This window comes from Neofelis nebulosa, chromosome 4, assembly GCF_028018385.1.
Source record: "Neofelis nebulosa isolate mNeoNeb1 chromosome 4, mNeoNeb1.pri, whole genome shotgun sequence".
Classification (NCBI taxonomy): domain Eukaryota; kingdom Metazoa; phylum Chordata; class Mammalia; order Carnivora; family Felidae; genus Neofelis; species Neofelis nebulosa.
Genome location: NC_080785.1, coordinates 134,025,496 through 134,052,013, shown reverse-complemented (window position 1 = coordinate 134,052,013; position 26,518 = coordinate 134,025,496). Strand labels below are relative to the sequence as shown.

General features: G+C 42.6%; 1 protein-coding gene and 1 long non-coding RNA gene across 4 annotated transcripts in view; one reads left to right on the top strand and one right to left on the bottom strand.

Moving 5' to 3' along the window:
• TAFA4 (TAFA chemokine like family member 4) overlaps positions 1 to 26,518 on the bottom strand; it is a 174,539-nt gene that overhangs the window by 123,654 nt on the left and 24,367 nt on the right. For all 3 annotated transcript variants that reach the window (XM_058726231.1, XM_058726228.1, XM_058726229.1), the window contains exon 2: positions 4,959 to 5,095. The gene's annotated coding sequence lies outside the window, so the exon portion shown is untranslated. The remainder of the gene's footprint in view (positions 1 to 4,958; positions 5,096 to 26,518) is intronic.
• On the top strand, positions 1,006 to 10,033 carry LOC131509922 (uncharacterized). Its single transcript, XR_009260785.1, has 3 exons — positions 1,006 to 1,099; positions 6,592 to 6,725; positions 9,793 to 10,033. It is a non-coding gene; the product is annotated as an uncharacterized LOC131509922 (long non-coding RNA).

The window sequence follows — 26,518 nt, the reverse complement described above, 5'->3', positions numbered from 1 at the left end:
TTATATATATTTATCAAATCATCACATTGTATACCTTAAACACATACCAGGTTATGTATCAATTATATTTCAATAAAGCTGGGAAGATAAACCTAGGTTCATATGAATGGACAGTATCAAAACAGTTGCTCAACGACAAGTTCATGTGGATGTGGGGGAAAGGGGCAGAGAGAGAGAGAGAGAGAGAGAGAGAGAGAGAGAGAATATCTTAAGAGGCTCCACACTCAGCACAGAGCCCAACACAGGGCTCAATCCCATGACCCTGGGACCCTGGGATCATGACCAGAAGCTAAATCAAGAGTGTAATGCTCAACCAAATGAGCCACCCAGGTGTCCCATCCCCCAATTTTCTTTTTAATTGAAGGATGGTTGACATCTCCCTAATTTCCTGCCCTTTTTGACATGACATTAGATAGAACGTGATCGGCTTGTTTCCAATTTTTTTAATTAACTTTTTCAAGCAAAAGTCAGAGAGGTTGGCATGTGAAACTCCAGTGGTATTAGGCACATGAGTCATGTTGTCCCTGATATAATTCACTAGAGTGGATCAAAGGAATCCCCTTCATATATGTAGTTCATGTATCAACACTCACGGACAGACAGTAAAGACAGGCCCATGGGCTTGGCTTCCGTTTTGCCTCACTAGAGATGAAATTTCTGAAGCTCTGGAAGGAAGGGTCGAGATCCCATGACCACCAGCATCACCTCAGCCAGAGCCCCGAGTCTGTGCTTGAGGGAAAGCACCGCCTTGGGCACCTAGCATCCAAATCATACTCCAGAGAACAGGTTCTACCCCCACCCTTCTCTCTTGGCGTCTCCCAGTTCAGCCACACAGATCTTGTTGAAAAGGTATCATCCTCCTCATTGACAGGAGACACCATCTGCCTTTGAAGCAGCCAGGGGAAGGCAAGGTTCCAGTATCATCTTTGAACAACTCGGCATTAAAAAGGCACCAAGTGTTGACTTTCTTTTGCCCGTCGCCTTGGAAATCCTGAGCATTCTAAACTAACATGGGGACATCAAGTCTCTCTGCTGTAAAGGCCTACACATGCCTTCATTTCTCAAAGCCCCATCTCCTATCTCTCCCATCTGTTTATTGGTAAGTGTTCCAGTCAACAATAGGCTCTTTTTTTTTTTTTAATGTTTTATTACTTATGTTTGAGAGAGAGAGAGAGAGAGAGAGAGAGGGAGAGGGAGAGGGAGAGAGAGCGCACGAACAGGGGAGGGGCAGAGAGAGAGAGGGACAGGGGAGGGGCAGAGAGAGAGAGGGAGACACAGATTCCAAAGCAGGCTCCAGGCTCTGAGCTGTCGGCACAGGGCCTAACACGGAGCTTGAACTCACAAGCTGTGAGATCATGACCTGAGCTGAGGTCGGATTGTTAACCAACTGAGACAGCCAGGTGCCCCAGTCAACAGCAAGCTCTTAGTAGTTAAGTTTTGGAGGACTCAAGTGCCCCAACCCTCGTGTTGTTCAAGAATCAACTGTAATTAATTATATTATCATTTTAGGGAATTGATTATTAATTTATTACTAACTGGCGAAAGCATGTAGTTTCAAAATTCCATATTTGTGGAATTTGTGGGCAAAGTGCTCTGTCCCAACCCATCGTGTTTTAAAATTCCAGTTGTGGGGTGCCTGGAGGGCTTAGTCAGTTGAGTGTCTGACTTTGGCTCAGGTCATGATCTTGTGGTTGACAAGTTTCAGCCCCGTGTCAAGCTCCATGCTGACAGCTCAGAGCCTGGAGCCTGCTTCAGATTCTGTGTCTCCCTCTCTCTCTGCCCCTCTGCTGCTCATTCTCTGTCTCTGTCTCTCAAAAAATAAATAAATGTTTAAAAAAAAATTTTTAATAAAAAAATAAAATACAATAAACATTAAATTTTTTTTTTAATTCCAGTTGTTAACTCCAATATTAGTTACTGACCTAATTGTTACAAAAGCTCTAACCCAAGTGTCAAAAATTCAAATGCCTGCAGGTGAGGGCATAGGCTGGCGAGACCCGAGGCACTGGGAGTGGCAGGGAGTAGGGAGGCCTAGCTAGGGACAGCGGCTGCCACCCCGGACTGTTACTGTAGCCCAGGAATGTGAGCCCAGGGAGGCCAGGACTAACTTTTCAAGAGAAAATGGACTCTGGTACGCGATCAGCACGTTTTACATGTTGGCAACTAACTCCATTTGTCTTATTTTAAACACAGAGTGCAGAACAGACCAAGTAAAACACATTTGCAGGCTGGATCAGGCACTTTGGCTTCCAGTTGGCAGCAATTAGTGACCCCAAAAGGGAGAATTTTAAGGAATCAGATAAATGGGGTATTAGTGTTCTGTTTCTGCATAACAAACTGCTACACTCTGCAGTTTAAAATGACACTGGACCTATTATCTCACAGGGCACTTAAGTCAGAAGTCTGGCACATTCTAGCCATGTCCTCGGCCCAGGGACTCACAGGACAGAAATCAAAATGTCCTCTGGGCATGTCCTCACCTAGAGGCTCAACTGGGGAAAGCATGATGTCCAAGCAACTGCGTGTTATCAGCAAAATCCATTTCCTTGGGCCCATATAATTGAGGTCCTTGTGTTCTTGCTAACAGCCAGGACCTGCTCTCAACTCTGAGGAAAATGTTACCCAAAGGGAACGTGCTCTCCCTCACTATCCTTTCCTTCAGCTGGGATTCCTCAGAGGTACCAGACTGACCTGAAGACCAGAATCCCCCCCTGCCCAGTCCGTGTATCCACGATCCATTCTCTGAGATGTGAGGCACATTGCTGAGAACTTCAAGTATGAACAGCTCTCTCTCCTTGTAAATAAACCCATCAGAGTCAACCTGGTTCTGAAACTCACCTTCTTATTCTTTTTTTTTCTTTAATTTTAATGTTTATTTATTTTTGAGAGAGAGAAAGAGACAGAGTGTGAGCAGGGGAGGGGCAGAGAGAGAGAGGGAGACACAGAATCCGAAGTAGGCTCCAGGTTCTGAGCAGTCAGCACAGAGCCCGACGCGGGGCTCAAACTCATAAACTGTGAGATCAGGAACTGAGCTGAAGTGGGACACGTAACCGACTGAGCCACCCAGGCACCCCACCTCCCTACCTTCTTATTCTTAATCCAATTTCCAGATGCCCATTGGCTTCTTAATTCTTTACCTTCCACTCAGTACCATTAAAGACTTTTCTTCGGCTTTGTGGCTTGGCTCCCCTGTCTCTAACCACTAAGTCCCACCCAATTTAGTCTCCAAATTCAGATTGGGTCTTTCAGGTGAACTATAACCTCTCCTACCTAATGTACAAGTGAAATCTGGTTTCCATCTGTTTATCAGTCTCTTTATCACCTAAACTTGTCTGAATGGGTCTTACCAAATTTGGAGAGTATATTTGAGATTCTCTGAGTATCAAGGTTGGGAATTGCTTGGGCACAGAATTAATTGAGGGGTGCTCTAGGGTTATCACCTACAGAGGAGGAAGGCAAAGGGAGGGGAGAAGGCAGGACAGAAGGAGGAAAAGGCCTCAGATAACCCAATAGAGAATTCCACAGCTGAGATGCCCATTCTCAGTGGTCCCAAGTTGGCATGAAGGGCCACACCTTTTCCATGTTGATCCATCACTGGATATGAGCCGCCCCTAAAAAGGGGGGTAATTTTAGGGAAGGGGGCTCTTTGAATTGAGGATAATTCAAAGAAGCTGTAGGCCACCTTCCGCAGCACTCCCAACAGTGAGGGAATAAATCCTTCATTCCTAAAGGGGGATCTGGGCAGGGCATTGTAGTGTCCACTACTGTCCGTCTTCAAACAGAACACAGCACATGCAATACACCTCATTTACTTTGTGGGGCTGGGGAGTCATCCTCAAGAGAAGACTCATCCTCAGAGGTATAAAGAGACCACACCATGCTTGTTAAAATGTCACAGGAAGTGGTTTCATACATGAAGCCTCTCCCTGCCAGAGCCTGTTTTGACCTAAGATCCATTCTCTTCCCTTACCCTGGGTCACTCCTACCGGATGCGATTTCCAGGCCCCTGAATCAGCTGGCTTTAACCAATAGGAGATGGTACCTAGAGCCTGGAGAGTGAAAGAAAAAGGATAGGGGTATTTCTCTCCACCTTCTCCAATTTGGGCAGGATCTATGGAGGGGTCATTTCTCCTCCATGGTGCCAGTTCCTGCCAGAAGGCCCATTATGGTTCTAGCTCCCACCGAGGGTCCCTTCCCCCAGGTGCTGGCAAACACAACTTCCTTCCTGTTCTACAAGCCTTGGATGGTAGTAGCTTCCCACTGTTCCCTATCCCTGGGCTGCCTCCACACCTTCTGCTTGACTTCTCTGACTCCCCCTTTATATATATTCCCTGAATTCAATTCCCTGTGTCCAACATTATCAGAATGCCTTTTCTGTTTACCTGGTTGGATCCCAACAACAAACCCCAACGCCAAAGCCTCAAGGGCACCCATTCCAATCCTAGGGAATGATCCCTGATCCATTTTCTTATAAGGACAATTCTATGTAGCAGGTTCCTGGGAGACGTTTCGGTGCCTAGAACAGGTATTTACTTAACAACAGCTGTTGCTGTCTGGAAAAAGGCCTGGGGATGAGTGAGCATTCAACAGTCTTTCTTTATTTTAGTCAATAAACCAGACCCCCAGTAAAAAGATTTCTGACCTACTACACATACCATAATATTTCAACTTCAATTTCTTCCACATTGAACATTTTGTTCAAAAGTATAACAAAATTGGCTTATCTTTAAAATTTCGCCTGTCACCCTACCAAGTAGCCAAGACACTGCTTCACAGACGGAAATGGTTTCAAAAATCAGAGCTAAAATTTGAAAAACTTGGATTCCCAAAATACCCAAAAATTCAAATGTAAAAGAAACCTTTTATAAAGGATCATCAACTCTAAGATACTCCGTTTTGATAAGTCCTCAATGCTTCATAAAGAAACCATCTCTAGGTGTCTGTTAAAATCATTTTACCTTGGTGACTTCACAAGATATGGTTCCAGTCAAACACAATTATTTCAAGATGAATTTCAGACCAACTCCAAATTCCCATTTGTAGCTATCACCAACAATTTCTGCAGTTCCAAAAAATTATCTTAGCTTGGGAAGACCTATTTAAGAAACAAAAAAGATGGCAAGGCATTAGCATTCTAATGTTGAAAGGATACAGATTTCCGGTAGCAAAATACTGTTTTTTACAGTGAAATCTGCAGTTGCAGGACTGTGGTAGGCAACGGAATGCATCTATATTTGTGAAGTGTCCTAACACACAAGGGGGGAAGGATACAGAATCCTACACCCACTAGCCACAGATGTGGTTAAAAGAACACAATTTTAAAGGAAAAGTTCTCTCAGCAGCAAAGGCATTCAAAATTTGATGGAGGATCCCAAACCATTCATGATGCAAAATTCCATTCTCCCCATTTCTTTAACATTGGAATGAAAATGAAGTGGGAGATTGCCCATTCCAAGAGTTCCACAACTTGCCCAAGCTCACAGCGCAGTGGAAAAGCCAGCACGTCCATCAACTGATGAATGGATAAAGAAATTGTGGTTTATATACACAACGGAATACTATGTGGCAATGAGAAAGAATGAAATATAGCCTTTTGTAGCAACGTGGATGGAACTGGAGAGTGTTATGCTAAGTGAAATAAGTCATACAGAGAAAGACAGATACGATATGTTTTCACTCTTATGTGGATCCTGAGAAACTTAACAGAAGACCATGGGGGAGGGGAAGGAAAAAAAAAAGTTAGAGAAGGAGGGAGCCAAAACATAAGAGACTCTTAAAAACTGAGAACAAACTGAGGGTTGATGGGGGCTGGGAAGGAGGGGGTTGGTGGGTGATGGGTATTGAGGAGGGCACGTATTGGGATGAGCACTGGGTGTTGTATGGAAACCAATTTGACAATAAATTTCTTATTTAAAAAAAAAAATACCAAAAAAAAAAAAAAAAAAAAAAGGAAAGAAAGAAAAGCCAGGAAGGAGGAAGAGGGTAAATGTCTTTCCAAAATAAACCATTACACCAAAATACAAAGAACACTTGTTAATTCCCTAATTGACATCCAACATGGTCCTTTAATGCACAGACCTCAAAGGACTTTTCTACTCAGTGAAACATTTTTGCAAGGATTCAGATGATCCCAAACCAAAGACATGTAAGGGGTGGGGGGGAAATGGACCTTGAAACTATGCCATTTTTTTTTAAGTTTATTTATTTATTTTGAGAGAGAGAGCGAGTACAGGAGAGGGGCAGAGTGAGAGGGAGAATCTCAAGCAGGATCCACACTGTCAGCACAGATCCCAAAACCGATCAGTCCCACGAACCATGAGATCATGACCTGAGCTAAAATCAACAGTTGGAAGCTCAACCAAGTAAGCCACCCAGGTGCCCCAAAACTACACCATATTTAACATTGCTAAGTTAAAGGCATCCCTCCCAGTGGTGGAGATCAGAGAAAAATGACGATGTGCATCAGTAAATATTACAGTTGCAAACATGAGATAAAAATGTTCACTACAACACAGTCTAGTTACTTTAGAATCACACTGAACCTATTACAAACCCGCCACAAAGCACAACTGAGCCTTTTCTCTTCTTTAGATGCCCCTAAAGGTAATTACATGTTTGACTGAAGAACACAGACCCACCCCTTTGGGGCTTAAGGAAAGAGAGTCGGCCTTGAGTGAACAGCTCAACAAGAGGAAAGAGACTTTGAATAACTGCACAAATATAAGGTATTTGGGGGAAAAAATACTGGAAACTGTTCATGTCCCACATCCTCCAACTTTATTAAGTATGTTTGTCCTGATGTCCACCCAAGGGCACAGTGTGACCTTCTGTTATCGGAAAGAAATACACAGTATAATTTATCAGAATCCATCATAATGAACTTCCCACATATTGGAAACCAAAATGACCTTTCCTAGCTAATATTTATCTTGTTTTCTTCACACAAAAGGAACCACTGGGGATTCTTCTTTTCAATTCATTAAAAAATGGACCCATCAGTGAAAAGAAATGTGATCTCATCGTTCGTATGCCAGACAAGGAGCCAGGAGTTTAATTTCAGGCTGGACAGTAACTCATTCGGTCAGATTTTCCCAGGGTGTACCCTAGGCGCTGGCTTCAAAGGATTAACTCTTTCTTGTCACTTCCAAACTTGAGTGCAATCAAGAGCATGAATAATTTCGCACATGGCACCAAAAGCATTTACTTCTAGTCATTTCTTTTCTCTGTTGTTTTCCAGCCACAGTACAGTCCTTTCTACCCATCTGCTTCCAAACGTGTTTGTTTTTAAAGAGATTCCATGTTTTCCATGATGAAAGACACTGCCCATGTCTTGACTTAAAAAAAAAAAAAAAGTTTTTGTGCGCCCCATCATTCTCAGAATGAACTTAAAACACTTGGCATTTAGATGTCGGGTACATTTTTCATCTTTTCCCTCATGTGTTAGTACTGCGTAGGGATAGTCACTCTCTTCCAACAAAGGAGCAGAGAGTGCCTGTTTATGTTTCCTGGTACCAAGAAACTTGGAGGTTTCCAGCCACAGGAGACCATTCTTCAGATGTTTAATTTATTTCTGTTGTACACAGGAAAAAATTCTGCCTACACTTGATTTCTTATCAAGGAAATAGTGAGGTTTTTTTCCCTTTCTCTTTTCTCTGGATCTATTTGCCCCCACCATGAGTAGGGCGAATTCCCTAAAGGGATTATTCTTTTGAAATAGTCATTTACTTGTAGATAAGCAGCCTCAGAATATCTGTGTTGGTTTTGCTACACCCGCCTCACTCCACACATGTCAATCTGGATAGCATCAAGTTCCTTCTCAGCTTTCCAGTCTACAAATTTACAGGGATGATATATCACAGTTCCTTTTAGAATTGGAAGACACAATGACCTTACAGCAAGATCTAATCACGACGCAAAATCAGACTAACTCAAATTTGAGGGACACTCTAAAATGTAATTGCTTTTGAAAGTATCAAGGTCATGAAAGACCAAAAAAAAAAAAAAAAATTCTAAGGAATTGTTTCAAGTAAAGGAGAGACACATGGCAACAAAATGCAATTCTGATGGTGCACTGACTGGATCTTGGGACCAGAAACACACACATACACACACAAAGCTATCCTCAGGATGAAGTGCCTACACACACATACACACAACATACACACATACTGTTATAAATGACATTATTGCGACAATTAACAATTTCTAAACGTAGTCTGCAGATTAGAGGGTTGTAGCAACCTTAAGTTTCCTGATTTTGATCATACTGTAAATAAGAAAGAGAATGTCATGGGACGCCTGGGTGGCTCAGTCGGTTAAGCATCCGACTTCAGCTCAGGTCACGATCTCGCGGTCCGTGAGTTCGAGCCCCACATCAGGCTCTGGGTTGATGGCTCAGAGCCTGGAGCCTGCTTCCGATTCTGTGTCTCCCTCTCTCTGACCCTCCCCCGTTCATGCTCTGTCTCTGTCTCAAAAATAAATAAACGTTAAAAAAAAAAAAAAAAAAAAGAAAGAGAATGTCATTACTAAAAAAATACACCTTGGGGCGCCTGGGTGGCTCAGTCGGTTAAGCGTCCGACTTCAGCTCAGGTCACGATGTCACGGTCTGTGAGTTCGAGCCCCACATCGGGCTCTGGGCTGATGGCTCAGAGCCTGGAGCCTGCTTCCGATTCTGTGCCTCCCTCTCTCTCTGCCCCTCCCCCGTTCATGCTCTGTCTCTCTCTGTCTCAAAAATAAACGTTAAAAAAATAATAATAAAAAAATTAAATTATGTTTAAAAATACACCTTAAAATATTGAAGAATAAAAAGCAAATGCCTCTACCTCATTTTCAAATGATGCTGGGAGGGAGGGGGAAGGAGGGAAGGGCAAAGGAAGGGAGACACAGAAGACTGAATGAATATGAAAAATAATGAGCATAATGTAAGCAATTGGTGAATCCGGGTAAAGGGCATATAGGCATTCTTTGTACTATTCTTTCAACTTTTCATTAAGTCAGAAATGATGTCAAAATAAGAAGTTACATGTCTTTATACGTATATACAATTTATTGTCAAATTGGTTTTCATACAACACCCAGCGCTCATCCCAACAGGTGCCTTCCTCAATGCCCATAGCCCACAAAAAGTGACATATCTAATTAAAAGCCTTCCATTCATAAGATATACAAAAGTGGTTTAGAATTTATTACCAATCCTAAACAACACGGAGAGTTGGTAGTTGTAATGTTCTGGTTAATTCAATTCTCTGAGCATCCACTCAAGCCCCCACAGAAGCACTCACATAGTGCCAGTCCCTATGTTAAAGCACTTTAAAATATTTGTAGGATTGGAGCATCAGGGTGGCTCAGTTGGTTAACCGTCCAACTATGGCTCAGGTCATGATCTCACGGTTGGTGAGTTCAAGCCCCACGTCAGGCCCTGTGCTGACAGCTCAGAGCCTGGAGCCTGCTTTGGATTCTGTGTCTCCCTCTCTCTCTCTCTGCCCCTCCCCTGCTCACTCTGTCACTCTCTCTCTCTCTAAAATAAATAAACATTAAAAAAAATTTTAAACAAATAAAATATTAGTAGGATTTATTTATATCCTGATACACAGATGAGAAAAGTAAGGCATAAAGACAGTAAGTGATTTGCCCAAGGTCACCCAGCCAACAAGCAGCTACGTTAGGATTCAAATTCAAGCCATCTGGTACCAAGGCACCTACTGTTCCAGTTCCTGTGAAATTATTTCCAAAAAGTATTAGTCTCTTTTCATGCTTTAGTAAATAGACTGAAAATAAATCTATCTTCTTTAGGGACTCAAGACCTTGATCAGCATCCTAAAGATGAGAATTCTGCCTGGAAAAATGTGTGTAGGCAACTGGACTAAATGTGCAAACAGATCCAGGCTTGGAGCCAAAGGTGTTTGCTATTAACCCCTAAATAAATGTTGCTTCATCTCGGAAAAGCTGCGAAAAAACAGGGATTCAGAATTGCTGCAGGCTTCTGATTTGCTGCAGATTTATTAAAGTCTTATGTCATTTTCCAAATTAAGACCAAACATGCAAGAATTCTAAAGTCCTTGAATGCTTAAGCTGCCATTTTTCAAACAGATGGGAGACAACCACACTGCAGATCACAACTTGTCTAAAACATTGCAGAGAAAATACACCAGAGCCAGAACATACCGCATGAAGGCTAAATTACTTTTGTGGATTTCAATGAAGGAATTCGGCATTGAAACAAAACCAAAGGAAAAAAAAGAGGATTTTTGTCTATGCACCCTCCCAGACTCATTTCCTGACAAACTCCAATTTGGAAGCATTTCTGCAACAACACAGCAGAGCAGATTCTCGCTTAATAACAAAGCAAACAGGGGGCACCTGGATGGCTCAGTTGGTTAAGCAACTCACTCTTGATTTCGGCTCAAGTCAAGATCACAGAGTCATGGGATCAAGCCCCGTGTCAGCTTCACGCTAAGCACGGAGCCTGTTTTGGATTCTCTCTCCCCCCTTGCCCCTCTCCCCTGCTGACTCTCAGTCTCTGTCTCTAAAATTAAAAAAAAATAATAATAATTAAATTTAAAAAAATAATAAAGCAAATGGTCCCAAACGGCACTGCCCTTTCCCGCCTGGCCAATGGTGAGTGTTACAAGTTCTGCCTTGCATCACCTGCACAGTGGCCACTTTCCAATAACTGGCTATTTCCAGACTCACCGTCAGTTCGTCTGACCTCCCAGGGTGGGATCTACTAGGAGGGCCTGGCAACTCTGGTTCTCAGTCCCCGCCCCCCCCCCCACTGTATCAGGGAACAGGTTAGCATAATTCTCCCAACAACTGATAAAAGAGGTGACACCCTTAAAAGTTTGGACGTTGTAATAAATCATTTTACCATACTAATTTCTACTCAATCAAGACAGCAGATGATGTAAATGACAAATGCATCAAAAATTAGCAACCTGGGTTTAGGGAGTTAAAAAAAGGGGGGGGAGCAGGTTTGTGAGTGGAAAACACGAGGAAAGATGATCCCACTAAGGGATGTCTTATCTGATAAACAATGGAAATTTTGAAATGGAAGTTGCCTACATAAATTCATTCATCATTTCTTCAGACAGAAATGAGGAAAGATGTTTCCATTTCCAGTTGCTTAAATAACAAAACCGCATTGAATTGTCTTCTGGAAATTTTCAAGCAGCTTTTCCACAAAAATACATAAAAGCCGATGTAAACCTTCTCTTCACAAATTTATTCTGAAACAAGTATTAATGAGTTTCCTATTTTTAAGAGTGTGCTGATGAAGGTAAATGTATCTAATAGGTTATTGATGCTTACATGAATATATTTCAAACATGGATACATGGCCGATGCCTCCACTGGGCTATCATTTATAATTATCACACGATGCATGGAATTACTTAGTAATTTAGAGCATGTTCACCGTCATATGTTAGAGTGGGCACGTTTTTTATGCCAGAATGTGGTATATACATGTCATAAATTGCTTTTTTATTGCCTGCTTAAAAACATCTATGAAGAATTTACTACTGAGCCATTTTAGAACATATTAAAGCATGTTGTAAATGAGCCATTAAAGACAATAACTGTGTCTATTAAATATTAAACATTTTATAAATGGCATTTTAATTTGAAGTGTTAGCAGTACTATCTCATCTAAATTAGGTGGTGGAGAATTCTTTAAAAAGGCTCTTCCAGTTGGCGATGATTTAAATAAATTAAACAGACATGCTGTGTTTTTATAAGGTTCACACACTGTCATTTTAAGAACCGAGAAATTCCTTAAAACCACACAGCATCCTTACTTAAGGGCAGTGACACAATCCTTTCTAGTAGAATTATGAGCAAACAGTGCATTTTGTTAATGAAGAAAAATCAAGCCTTCCAATGACCACGAGAAGCACAAAAGCAATCATCACTAAGTGACAATGGTTGCATCCAGAGCCGGTATACAGGAAACGCAGAAAACAAACTGGCAAGTTACATGAAATGAAATGCACTCACCGAATTCAGGAACACCCAGCGTGACTCTACAGCTTGTTGTCCGAGGGAAATCGCCCAGGTCTGGGGCTGAACCAATGGGAACAGTAATGGCAATTTAGCCATAAATCTCTCAAGGCCTAATTATCCTTACTGCAGAGGGTTTATTTCTTTTAATTAGACCAGTTTTTTAATTGGAAATTTTCCTCTCATTTCTCATTTTTCAAATCATCAAAACAGAGCGTCCAAGGATTTTAACATAATAAATAACCAACATAATATGTGAAGGCTACCCACAAGTTGCCAAGCACTTGAATTTTTACCGTAAAAGTTTTTATGTGATGTGATCTAATGTCTACATAAAGAATATTCGTAAGGTAAGTTGTACATAAAGATGGGTAACAGTGCCTCTACTATGTTAACGATTGCACTCCTGGCTGGGGCATGGGGTTACGGGTTGGGGATGGGGGTGGGGGTCAGGGTCTGTTCACTTACAACCAGAATAAACCTCTTGAGGGGAAGGATGATATTGTATTTCTCCTGTACCCTAATCTCTACCATAATGTCCTGTGCATCATGGGTGTTAAATATGCTCTGTTAAATAAATGAATAAATGTAAGTCTTTAGTTTCACTCCCAAATGAACGGTCATCTAACTTCTATGACCCTAAATGAACCTGTGAACTAATAGAGTTCAACTAGAAGACCCACCAAGGTGACTTCCATATGTGAAAATGACTCACAGAGCATTCTAGGTGAAACACAGTATGATTCTGATATAGATAACATGCAGTTCATGGACATATATACACAGTAAACTCAGCCGTGACAGAATTAATGGCAAGGCAATGCCCACTGCCGACAATATTGGCCATTTTAATCTATTAGTGGGACAAATGCTTCTTAAGAGCTTAATCTAAACCTTTATTAAATTTCAACCTAAAAATCATCTTATGTTTGCCAACAGTGCCCTCCTGTGGCAAAAAATAAAAAGTCTCTTGACAGTGCTAATGTTAACTGACCCACATTTTTGTGAAATAAGATGTTTTAATTTTTTAATAAAGCCATATTTATAAACAGAATATAAGATATCCTTAAATAAACATAAGATTCTACATATTTTATTTTTTTAACATTTTTATTGATTTTTGAGAGACAGAAAGAGACAGAGCACGAGTGGGGAAGGCGCAGAGAGGGAGACACAGAATCCAAAGCGTGTGCCAGGCTCTGAGCTGTCAGCACAGAGCCCAAAGCAGGGCTGGAACCCACGAATCATGAGATCATGACCTGAGCCGGAAGTCGGAGCTTAACCGACTGAGCCACCCAGGCACCCCAACCAGCACTTCTGATCAACTCTCCCGCAGCAGGCCATGTGTTGGGCACTGTGCACAGAGGATGGCTAAGGCCCTGGAGCTAGTGTTCCAGCATGGGAGACAGACAAACAGGCAAACGAGCGTGAATAAGGTAACTGTGGATTGGAGTAAGTATAACCAAGAACACAAAAGCGAACAGTGTGACAGAGACTGGCTGGGCTTGGAGGATGCACAGCTACCTGGACTGGGTGCCCAGAGAAGGCCTGCTGAGAAGGGGACTCTGATACAATGGTGAGCGACAAAATGTGGGCTTCAAGCGCATCCTACATAGAGAACCAGCATGCGCTTGCAGGAACCACCAGCCAAAATAAACCTGCTATAGTCAGCAGCAGAGCAGCAGTCGGAGTGGCGGGAATGGGGGGGGGGGGGGGGGTTAATAAGCTAGGGGAGGGAGGGGTTGGAGATGATATCACAGAAGTCCCGGGGGCAAATGATGAGGGAGATTGCAAATCATAGTGTGGAGCTGGGATTTGATTCCACACATGCGATGTGAGAGTTTTAAACAGGACAGGAAAAGGAGACGGATTAGGGAAAAGAGCCCTCCAGCTGCTGAGTAGAGACTGCACCCTGTGGTGGGGGGGGGGGGGGGGGGATGCTGAGAGACTACTGTAGGAATCCAAGCAAGAGAGGGTAACGGCTTGAAGCAGGATGGTGAAAAAAGAGCCAAAGAAAAACTCATGTTCTGAAGCCTAAGGCAGCAACTGCATACAGCAGGCTACCAATAGATGTTTGCGAACCAATGAGCTGGTGCCTAAGGGAGCAAGGGGGGTAAACTCCCCTTTCCCCTTCATTAATTCTCTCTAGGGCTGGCGTCTATCTTACCTGTGGGTCCAAGAAAATTACTGCCTTATCTATACCATCAAGTGAAGAAAAACTAGCAAAACATTTTATTCACTGCTTGTCTGTCACACATGAAGGTCTCAACCTAGAAGTGCAAGAGAACGAATCTAGGCTTGAAATTAATGTAACGCGGTGTGGCAAGCACACTTCAACTTAAAAAGAGAGAGAGAGAGACAAAGAATGAATTTGTCCAGCTATCTTGAGAATAGAGCACCAATGAAGTCAGGCCTCTTTCAGAAGAAGTCCTCTCACACATAACACCGGGTTACCTCAGGCACTCCGTGTGGAGGCAAACTAATGAACTAACTTGCAAGGTCGAAGTCTCGGGTCTTAGTACCAAGAACACTGGTTCTTATCTTACGGACATTGCACACCCGAGAGTGTATTCTATTTCACTCTTCCCTTTAGCTAACTAGGAAGCTCCGAGCCAAATTTATAGCCTACCCTCAATAAGCAAATAGAACTCTTCACCATGCGTTTTATATGCCTAATTTATACTTAGTTTTCTTTATCTTCCCTTTATCTTTCACTTCACTCAATATTTTTAAAGACGTTCTCAAATCTGTTTTGATGGGGACAGATACAAATACATGAGTATTATGAACAAGACCACCTTATCTAATATGCCTTAACGGATCCAAAGTTCAACTCGCCCTGTCTCTATGTCCACTCCCCTTTTGCCTACCCATGCCGCTCACCAGACCAGAACTCAAAATTCCCACCTTGTGACAGTCACCTAAGGGTAAAACATTATTTCCCTAGAATAAAATGAAAAACGTAACCCAGACCACATGATACAAGAATTAACAGGCAATGAATCACAATGCAATTCAAGGATGGGTTTCCTGGTAGATTGTAAGTCATTAGGGAAGGGGTCAAAGGACTTTTCGGGTCTGGTTTATGTGAGGCCCAAAGTCTATTGCATGTAATATAGGGAAGTAAGCAGTCAGGGGACCTGGAAGAAGACAAGGGGCAAGGGATGGGATGGCAAGGGACCCCAAGGGCATATGTTTTACAGCTTGAAGAAAAGATCAGCCTTGGCTCACAGTGATTCATAACCAATCATGCCATATGAAATTAAGATAGGCATTGTGTGATCTGAGAATCTAGAAGAATGTTCATGGGCCCTGGAAAGCAATGGAAAGCCACATCCGATTGCTTTGTATCTAAACTCAGGAGAAGACAACCGAAGAATCCGGTATCGTGGTAATAACCTAACAGATGGATACCCAGGGCCCAACATTGGACCCGTCGGTTCACTTCTCATCTCATTTACTCCTCGAAATGATCTGAGAACGCGGTTCTGTTTTATTTTGTTTTCAATCCATACAAAAGAGAAATCATTCCACTTACTTACCCAATAGCACAAGACAAGGAAATGGGGGACTCGGGATTCCAAACTAGGCTGAGAGAGTCCACCCTCTGGGAGGAAAGAATGTTTGTTTTAAGAAAGTTTTAAAGTTTTTAAGAAACGTTTTTAAGAAATGTTTTTAAGAAAGTTTTTAAGAAATGTTTTAAGAAAGAACTTAAAACAGAAAAGTCTGGAGAAACCAGAGAGGGGGGCTGGACGTAGTAAATGCTCAGTCAAGACTGCAGACTGCAGTGTGCACCATACACAAAGTCCCACTCAGAAGGCCTCCCATCCGAGGATGGAGGTGATGACAAGGACGGAGCCCTCCTAACACCCGGCCGCAGCTGAGGAAGGAACCCATCACATAAATTCCTGCCACATCTACTTTCTCATGTGTGAACACTAGGAAACACCTATCCAGTATTTCAGTGAACATGTCTCAGTACATCTCAGTAGATGAGACGGGCTCTGCGAGTACAAGGCACACTGGGCCTGAGTACAAAAGAAAGACCCACCCCACCAATCATCTTTAAGACTCATTACACGCGGATATGGAAACAGTGTAGACATGAGGGTTAAACAAAATATATTATGAAAGTGAGAAACAAAATGCAGGCCTATCAGTAACACCCTAAGTTGTGATTCATAGACAACAATACACTCCGATTATTTTTTTTCTCTTCATTTGGAAAGAACCTGTGGCACTCACAGCAATTGTCTTAATCTCCTCCTGATTTGATAGCATCGACTCAGACAAAGGCCTGTGAGGCCATTCTTCTGTATTCAAGACCCCCCCAAAAAAAAAAAAAAAAACAAAAACAAAACCAGCTAATATTTATAACGCGTTACAACCAGAAACTGAGTTTTAAGAAATTTCTATGCTGAGTCCACATTTTCACACAAGAATTCACTAGTCATGTTTCTTTGGGGCATCAGGGAAATATTCTGGCAGCAAGTAGGCCCATATAAGGAAATATAAGGAAATCACGGGGTCATGATCTCGTAATTCCAGCACAGAAAAGATGTGGTACAAACTTGACAAGACTTCTAAAGCAGAAAAACACAAGAGGCTGGCAACAATAACCTCTTATTCTTAGGAGTTTATGCCCTCAAGGTAATAAATGCAGCATTCATCCCCAAAAGGAAGAAATGAATATAAAAACTAAGATTGTCACAATCTGCTGCATAACATAAAAATACATAAGATGTAGATTTAGCTTTGTCACCTACGGGACCTTTAACCTTTCATTAAAATAACAGAGTCCCCTGAAACTCCATCCGTCCGTTGTAACCCGTTCCAAAGTACTTTTCTAAACAAGGGCCAGAGGGAGCAGAAACAATGAAATTCCAATATGATCCAGCTCTTTTTTCCAGTCCTTCATAGGCTTCCTGCCTCAGGACCTCTGCACATGTCATTCCTTTTGTTCATAGACAAACATATTGTTCTGTCCTTCTCCACTTAGTTACTTCCTGCTTCATCTTCATTTCTCAGGACAACCACCCTGATGGAGGCACTTTCCTAATTACTAAATAAAATCTCTAAATTTTAGCCTTTTCTTCTTGATTATTCAGAATTGCATTGTTATACTCACGGGAGTCTCACCCATAAGACTGGAAGTTCCATATAGGCAAAAGATAGGTTTCTTCTCTCAGCACTGAATCTCATCTCTAGCCCTTGCTACTGGACCTGGCAGGTACCAAGCATTCAACAAATATCTGTTGAATCAATAAATGAATCTGAAAACCTGAACTGAAGCAGGATATCCAGTCTCCTTTCCCCAACAAATCTGGGTTTTCAATCACAGTACTCACCTTGTGGCAAAATTTTTAACTACAGACACTTTTTTAGGTGTGGAAGCAACTAGAACTACGGCTTTCCCTGAGAACATCCCAGCCCCCACCAAACCTCTTATGAGATGCATGGCAATATCGTTTGTTGTGTTGTTCGGCCGCCCATGGCTCACTCAAGCCACACCAGGTAAAGTTTCTGCTTCCTGGGACTTAGAATTGAAACCAAGATGGGGCGCCTGGAGGGCTCAGTCGGTTAAGTGTCCAACTCTTGGCTTCAGCTTAGGTCATGATCGCACACTTTGTGAGTTCAAGCCCCGCGTCAGAAGCTGATAGTGCAGGGCCTGCTGGGGATTCTCTCTCCCTCTCTCTCTGCCCCCCCCTGGCTTGCTCTCTCGCTCTCAAAATAAATAAACTTTAAAAAAAAGAAAGAAACGGAGAGATAGCTAGTCATTTGAGACTAAGCTACTGAAGGGGAGAAACATAAATTTGGGAGTTGTGGAGTGGCCATCTTTCTCTCAGTACATGTAGAGGCACCAAAAAAAAAAAAAAAAAGGCAAGCCAATCTGCACAGACACAAGATTGACACAGATACTCAAAGAGCAGAAATGAGATACAAGAGTCTGATCCAGGTTCCAGAAGGTTGTTCTATTTGTAGCCTTTCCTTGGCCTCTCTTCATTCCATAAGAACTCCTAAAAAAATTTTTTAAATAGTAATTTTCACCTTTGGTCTAGCTGGAGTGATTTTTTTTTTTTTTGGTTGAATCCAAATAGAATTACTCCCGTTTCATTGATGGGGAAACTGAGACCCAAGATGTTAGCTTCCCTAGGTTACAAAGCTAATTGGTGGTACAGGCAGGCCTCATACTCACACCTTCTAACGTAAGAGTAACTCCGTCTGCCCTGTCCAAGTGACAGCTTCTAGCCACGTGAGCCATTAAATTGAAATGAACTTACATGAAATAAAATTTTAAACCGAGTTCATCAGTGGCAGTAGCCACATTTCAACTGCTCAACAGCTCCACCTGGCGAATGGTATATTAAAGAGCACAGCTATAGAACATGTCCATCACTGCAGAGAGTTCTATGGGACAGCACTGGATCCATGAAGGGTCAGTCCCCTTCATTTGAAAAACCTAAAATGAACTCGAGAAACAGGAAATGGCAACTCAGAAGCAACAACCCACACAGGAAGAAACAAAACTTACACAAATCTGTCAGTAATATCCTCAGAGGGATAGGAGGGTCTGTAACCAAGAAACAAGATCAAGGAGTTATTTTAAAAACAAAAGAGGAAGCACCTGGCTGGTTAAGTCAGAAGAGCAAACAATTCCTGATCTCGGGGTCATGAGTCCGAGCCCCCACGCTGGGTGTAGAGATTACTTAAGTAAATAAATATTTAAGAAAAAAAAGAAATATTCAGGGAACAAACAAGAAAATCAGCAGAAAGAAGATGACGAAATTTCCCAAAAAGTATAGCAAAAAGAGAAACGGAGGGGACCTAGGAGAGAAACATAAGAAAATTAGAGTGCCAGACAAGGAAGTCCAGTACCTGAGTATTAAGAGTTCCGCTAAGAACAAAGAGAAAATGCAAGGGTGGGGAGGGGGGAATGATCAAAGAAAAAATTTTATTCACAGGAATGAAGGATACAAGTGTCCAGATTGAAAGGGTTTAGTACCCGGCACAATAGTGGAAAACAACATACACCAGAACGCTGGAGACAAAAAGAAGATCCTTAAAGGTTCCAGGATCCAGGATTCTATCAAGGATAAAAAACAGGTCAAATGCAAAAGAACCCATCTCCCAAGGTATTTACTGCTCAAGCATACCTTCTAAGAAAGCAAATGGAAGGGGTGCTCACCAAATAAAGGAATAAGCTAAGAAAGTCTTCCTACGCAGGATGCAGGAAACGATATCCAGCACCGGTGCAAAAGAATGCAAGCCATTTTAACAAAAAGACCCAAAAATTCAATGTCTCAAACATAATAAAAGTTCATTTCTCACCAAGAAAAGTAAAGTAAAATAAACTGCAGAAGCTCCCTTCAGCCGATACACTAAATGCAGTGGAAGACACTGGAACATCAACAGGTCTTGCCAACCCAAGACATGGGCTCTCATTCCCAATGCGTCACATCTGTTCAACAGGCAAATCATTGGACCTCCCTGAACCTCAAGTTCTTCATCTTAAAAATAGATTTTAGAGTTTACTTTTTTTTTTAAGTTTATTTATTCTTGAGAGACAGAGCATGAGCAGGGGAGGGACAGAGAGAGAGGAGGAGACACAGAATCTGAAGAAGGCTCCATGCTCTGAGCTGTCAGCACAGAGCCCGACGCGGGGCTCGAACTCACGAACCGCGAGATCATGACCTGAACTGAAGCCAGACGCTTAACCGACTGAGCCACCCAGGCACCCCAAAAATGGATTTTAAAATAGCTACTTGGGCTACTGTAAAGTTGAAATGAGGCATGGTATAGGGAAAGGCTGAGTAAACTGCAACCATGCTAATGTGAGTTGTTGTAATGAGTAATAACAGCTCACTGTGTCTTCCAGAACCCCTATAAATGCCCCATGTTGCCCTAAAGCTTTCCTCTGCATGAATTCATTTAATCCTCCCCACAATTTGAGGCAAGTACTATCTTTATCCCCATTCAAAAAGGAGGAATTTGGAAGCAGGGCATCCAAATGTAACTTGCTCAAGTTCAGCTACCAAGTGGCAGAGCTGAGATATGGACCCAGGTCCCAGCCTCTGCCCTCCTAACCACTGTGCAACACTGTCTTTCCAATGGCTACAAATGAGTGTTCAGGCCTCCCTTTTCTCCTACCCCTACCACCCCTTTTTTTCAACCAATACCTGGATCGTTCACTTTGTGGAAACACACTCTCGGGCTTTAGCTCCGAACATTTTCCCCTTGTGTGCATATATTTTCGTGTATGGGTATGAAACCTTACTGGACATGAAACCACTTGATGTCAAAACCGAAATCAGCCTTGTTCACTCCACAGCATTATGCAAAGTAGTAATCAGCAAATGGATCCTGCCTGAGAAAACCTGACAAACCAAGTTAGTAAAACCACATTCCAAAGTATTTTCAATCTAATAAGTAATTTCAGACATCATTGGTTCTCCCGATCAATGGCTATTTCTATAACAGATGAAACCAAAAAAAAAAAAAAAAGCAGACACAGGAATCCCTCGAAGTAGCATCCCAGGGTCGTGGCTCTCGTCATTAACATGGGTCTGACCTATAATGATGGCAGGTACAGTGCTGGCAACACTTTCCTTCAACCAACACTTGCCGATCATCTCCCGTGAGGAGACAGTAGAGCAGTCACCAGTGGCCTAGCCAAACAGGAGCTTTAGCACAGGCCGTAAAGCAAACTGTCAATCGTGGAAATGGGGGTTCTGAATCTGGGGTCCTTGGGTAGAATTCAAGAGTCCATGAACTGGGATGCAGAAAAACAATGACATCTTTATTTGCACTAACCTCTATTTGAAACTCAGCATTTCCTTCAATTATCAAAGTCAGCAACAAACGACACAAGTTTATAACAGTTCCTATGACTTGGTCACAAAGAGAAACCACAGGTATTTTCAAGTTACATTACAGTTTGTGGTGCATACCTCAGAATATGTATCCATCACCACTCCACAATTATGTAGTTAATGGATCCGCCTGTAGAGCATGCTGTTTAATGCATTAATACAAAAGTGCACGCTCTTGATCACAAATTGCCTTAATGTTTTGGTCACTACATATTTTTTTTTGAGAGAGAGACCGAGTGCGAGCAGAGGAGGGGCAGAGAGAGAAAGATGGAGAGACAGAGAATCCCAAGCAGGCTCCACTTGTCAGCACAGAACCTGATGTGGGGCTCGACCTCATGAACCATGAGATCATGACCTGAGCCGAAATCAAGAGTGGGATGCTAAACCGACTGAGCCACCCAGGCACCCCTGACCACTACATTTCAGTATAGCTGGCTTCCTTTGTAATTGTATAAACTTTCTTTCATGTGTTTTAAGGTATTATTCTGAGACAGGATCCACTGGCCTCACCAAACCTCCAAAAGTAACTACGGCACAGAAAAAGTTAAAGAATCTACCTCCCAAGACATGGCAAAACATGTGATACAATATCACAGCTACCTTCTCCCTCCTTCCCCTTCCCACCCTAAGGAAGCTGAACCCAGCACCCATCAATTCTGCCAGTACTGACACCACAAGTTGGAAAGAAAACTCACAGATGATGCAGCTGACTTCTGTGTAAGGCATAAACCAGTCACAAAAGCACCAGGCGAGAGTTGCAGAATGAGTTTTGCAAGGTTGAAAAAAAAAAAAAAAAAAAAAAAAAAAACCACAATTTGCCCTGTATAGAAAGTACCATCGTTTCAAGTACTTCTTGCAACCACTATTTGTAATGTATTCCAACTTGCAAGTGTAGAAATGGCCTCATTATCCCCACAGAGGTCCTTCAGAAAGTCTATTTCAAAGCAAGCACATTTGAAAGTTAGCCCGCAATCTAAAAGCCAGAGCTATAAATACGCATGGCCTGGGAAAGAAAGCAAGAGCAAGCTGGATTCCATGATTGCATCTTCAAGGAAGAAACTGGCAGAGCTGGAGGCCAGCAGATTGCTCAGTGAGCAGCTGAGAGGAAAGGGAGATGAACTGTCAAAGATCTTTAGGGTAACAAGTGTCAGAAGTCCAAGGGCAAAGAGACCCGTGTCACCCTGAAAGAGATAAAATACACATGCAAGCAAACACTAACAAAGAGGTTCATAAAAGCTTTCCCGATTTATATCGCAAGTGCCTGTGCAGGCTGTGACAGAAGGCAGGGGACAAGGAAGTGAAGTTATCGATATGAATGGGGTCTCGGGGTGAGAGCCCCCCGCCCAAGCAGAGCCCAAGACAAGGACATGAGGTGCATGACTGAGGTTGCTGCCATGTATGGTGGCAGGCAGATTCCATAGGGCCTCCCCAGAATTGTAGAGAACGGCTCCCAGAATCGTCCGCTGCTGAAAGCATCTCTCCACTGGGTTTTCATCAGAGGTATTACCTCCCATTTTCGTGCGGGCCGCCTTGGCTTGTACACACTGCATCGGAGAAGGCCCTGTGAGGAAGGTAGAAGGCTACCTGACAAACATAAGGGACAGAACGTGAGCAGCTTGGGCTGCTCATTCAAGTTGCTACCTTGTGTTATCTCCCTCAGCTCCCCAGAAGTTCACTTCTGGACTTGCTCAGAATGGTCCTCTGCAGCTGCCGGGGGATGAGGAATATGTCATAAGATACCAGAGGTATCTGCTACCCACGGCAAATGGGGAATGTGAGCTTTTTCTTCCAGAGCAGCTTTTCCTGCACTGAATTTCAAAATTCATTCACTCACCAAATATATCTGAGCCCCCACTATGTGACAGGCACTGCCTCAAGGTATGGGGACAAGCACCGAAGGGGACACGTGAGGTCTCTGCCTTGTATTCTGCTACCAGCCATCTGAAAAAGGAGTATTCCAGACATTGATTAAAAAAAAAAAAAAAAAGATGACAGCAGAAAGTGGCAAGGAAGGGGGAGAGGGCAGAGAGGATAATTTAGCAAGGGCAGTCGAAACTTGTTGGAGTTAGAGACTAAAAGATGAGAGAAGCCAGCTGTGGGACAGGTGGAAGAAGGACTTTGAAACAAAGGGAACAGCATGTTCAAAGGCCCTGAGGTATAAAGAGACCAGCTAGAGCGCTAGTGAGAACAGTCTCCCCTAGGGTGGGTGCAAGAGGGCTTTTATTAGCAGCAGTTCTCATTGGTCAGAGAGAGAAAGCGCACTGTGGAAATTCATTTTCAGATAACGATAAATTCTGAAAAGTATACAGAGTCCTGTCTTCAAGTGGATTTCCAACCAAACCAAAGGATTTCTTTTCCTGCTTTTTTGTTTTGTTTTGTTTTCATTTTTATTTGTTTGTTTGCTTGGTTTTGGTTTTGGTTTTTTGGGGGTTTTTTTTTGTTTTTTGGGGTTTTTTTGCTTTCCACGTTTTCACCCACAGATCACTGAACTGGGGAGGTTCCCAGGGTTAACGAGGCTTGAACCCAAAGGAAAACTCCCCAACTGCCTGTAGTCCCAGGGCATTTGGAAAGGAGAAAACAAAACTAAACCATAAAGTAATTTCACATCTGAGGGAGAAAAGGTAAGGAGCAAGTGGCAGGAGGCACAGGTGAATAGTGTCCTGTGCACACAGGCCAGCTAAGGAAGCGGGGTGCAGCCTCGGGGCTCCTCAAAAGGTGAAGGGTCCTTCCTCAAAATGGCAAAGCTTGTTCTGCATCCCCGCTCCTTTCTCATGTCATGGGTGATGATACATTGATTGGCACAACAGAAAATCAGGTATCGATTTCATATATCCCTCCCTGGACATCAGAATTGAGAATCTTGCCAGCTGACTGCCCTCTAATTTCAATTATTTGAGGCCTCTCAGGCTTGAGAGTCTCAGTCCACAAATAATAATCACTGCTATCAGAAACCTTTTATTTAGCACTAACTAGTTGCCAAATGTTATGCTGAAAACTTGTTGTATATATTAACTCATTCAAGTCTTGCACAGCTTTCTGAGGCACGGACCTTATTAGAGGAAATTCAAACACAGCAAGGTTAATACTTTGGCCAAGGTCATAAAGCTGGTAAGTGGGGAAGCCAGGATTTGAACCAGCAAGGGTCTCACTCCAGAGTCCTTCTCTTAATACAAGCTCTAAGGGCTTTGTTAAATCCGTGTTAACCGCACAGCTGACTTGCCGTGGTGATGGTGTCATGAAGGTTGGAAGCCTGCCTGGAAAAGAGAGCCCACATCTCGCACACAACTCCTGCCATCTGAAAACCAGTTTCCACAGTATGTTACATCCATCATGAAAGGGTCTCAGTAAAAATGATTTTAGCCAAGAGAGAGAAAAAAAGGAAAGAAAAAGAAGGTTTAGAGAAATTGATCCTCCAGTAATACCCAAAGTAGTCGAAGAAATTAACGCCCATTGTCCAAATAGAAGGTGGAGGCAAAGATATGCACCAACTGTCATTCTCAAGATAATAGCTTTCTATCTAGCTGGCTCCTGGAAAGTCACCTGCTTTGGAGAACGCCTCGATCCTCAAATGAAAAATCTTCCAGCTTCTGATATGAGTGTCAAGAAGGCAAAAGGCTGGAATGAGCTGAGCCCAGTTGAAGGCAAAAGGCTGGAATGAGCTGAGCCCAGCAGAAAACGCACAGAACTACAAAAGGGCTATTTTTGTCATGCTCAGGGCAAGGAGAACAACAAGACATGGGTCTCTTGCTTGGAGACAGTGGCATGATGCTAACGGGTGACAGCGAGTGGAATTACTCAACCTCCAGTCTATGCCTGTGTTCTGTTAAGAAGGATGAGATGCTTTCCATAAGGGGTAGAGGGAACACAGGTTAGAGGGAAGTGCGGTCCAAAATAGGTGTTGCGATTGTCAGAGTGCCTGCCCTCTCTAAATGAGTCCAAGGCTCCTCGCCCTGATGAATTAATTTTTTTTTTTTCAACATTTTTTATTTTTTTTTATTTTTGGGACAGAGAGAGACAGAGCATGAATGGGGGAGGGGCAGAGAGAGAGGGAGACACAGAATCGGAAACAGGCTCCAGGCTCCGAGCCATCGGCCCAGAGCCTGACGCGGGGCTCGAACTCACGGACCGCGAGATCGTGACCTGGCTGAAGTCGGACGCTTAACCGACTGCGCCACCCACGCGCCCCTCGCCCTGATGAATTAAATCCCATACCTCTGATGGCATGGGATGTGAGGTGGCAAAAATATTACTGGCAAACTGAAAAATCTGGGAAACAGGAGACGTACCAGCAAATGAAAAGGAGTGAAAACAGAGGTTCTGCCAATCACGTTATCAGTAAGCATGGGCCAACCTCACAAAAAACACTTAGAATGCCATTATTAACATGCGTGGCCAGGAGCAGCAAGGATTCCTTGGAATCTGTATGGATTCAACAAGGAATAACCCATGCCAGGCAATGCTCATTCCCTTTTTCATACTCATAGCAGTTGACGATCAAAGGCTGTTATGATCACCAATTCCAGAATTCAGCAACATGTTCTAAGTTTTTCATAAAACTCCAAGCAAAACTATAAAGAAATATAGTCCAGACATAATGAAAATAAATAGGCTGAATAACCCATCAAAAGTTTTCCTTGCTGCTGATTAATTACATCTATGTCAATTCAGAGTGTATTCTCTAGAGGAATGGCGCTGGACTCCGTCCAGGGCCCCCATCCTGGTCATCTTCTTATCATTAATTTAGATGCTGACATTGCCAGCATCCCACTCAAATTTGGGGATGATCTGAACCCAGGAAGAAAAACAACAGTTTTGATATGTCAAAAGCAAAACTGAAAAAACTCCAGTAAGGTACCCAATCCATTGAAAGCTAAGAGAGTTAAATTCTCTGGAGGCAAATGCAGGTTATGAAGGTTGGGGCTAAAAACCTAAGTAGAAAGCAGAGGATGGAAGAAACACCGCTCTCATGTAGCACATGGAGGAAAAATTGCTCAGAGATGTCTCAAATGACTTTGAATTTAAAATGCTGAATTTAAACCAGGGAATACAATATGGCTGCTAAAAATGTTATTTTGATATTACGTTTCATTAATGAAAGTATATTACTTACAACTAGAGAAGGGTAATTCGGTTATACTCTGAATTAGACCAGAATGAAAGATCTCACATTATTCAGTCCAATTTAAGATTCAGTTCTGTCCCATAGCACTTCTGCCGCGATGAAATGTTCTGTATCTCCAATGCAACAGTCATCCCCATATGTGGCTACTGAGCTCTCGATATGTGGCTAGTATGGCTGAGGAACTGAATTTTTAGTTTCATGTCACTCTAATCAATTTAAATTTATGTAGCTGCTTATGGCCCATAGCTACTGTATTGGGCTGCACGGCTCCAGACCAAGCCATACGCCAAATGGTGAAGAAAGCCGGGAGGAGAGCAAGCCTGAAAAAAAAAAAAAAGACTTGGGGAGACAAAATGGCAACAGTATTTACTATCTGAAGTGCTGTCCTGTGGAAAAAGGGTTAGAAATATTCTTTGGAGCCCACTGAACAGAACTAGGACTTAGAGAAATTAGAGTAAAATTAAAAAACAATCATGGCTGTGTAGAAATAAGTGTTTAATAATGACAGTGTCAGTTCCGTAAAGCAAGA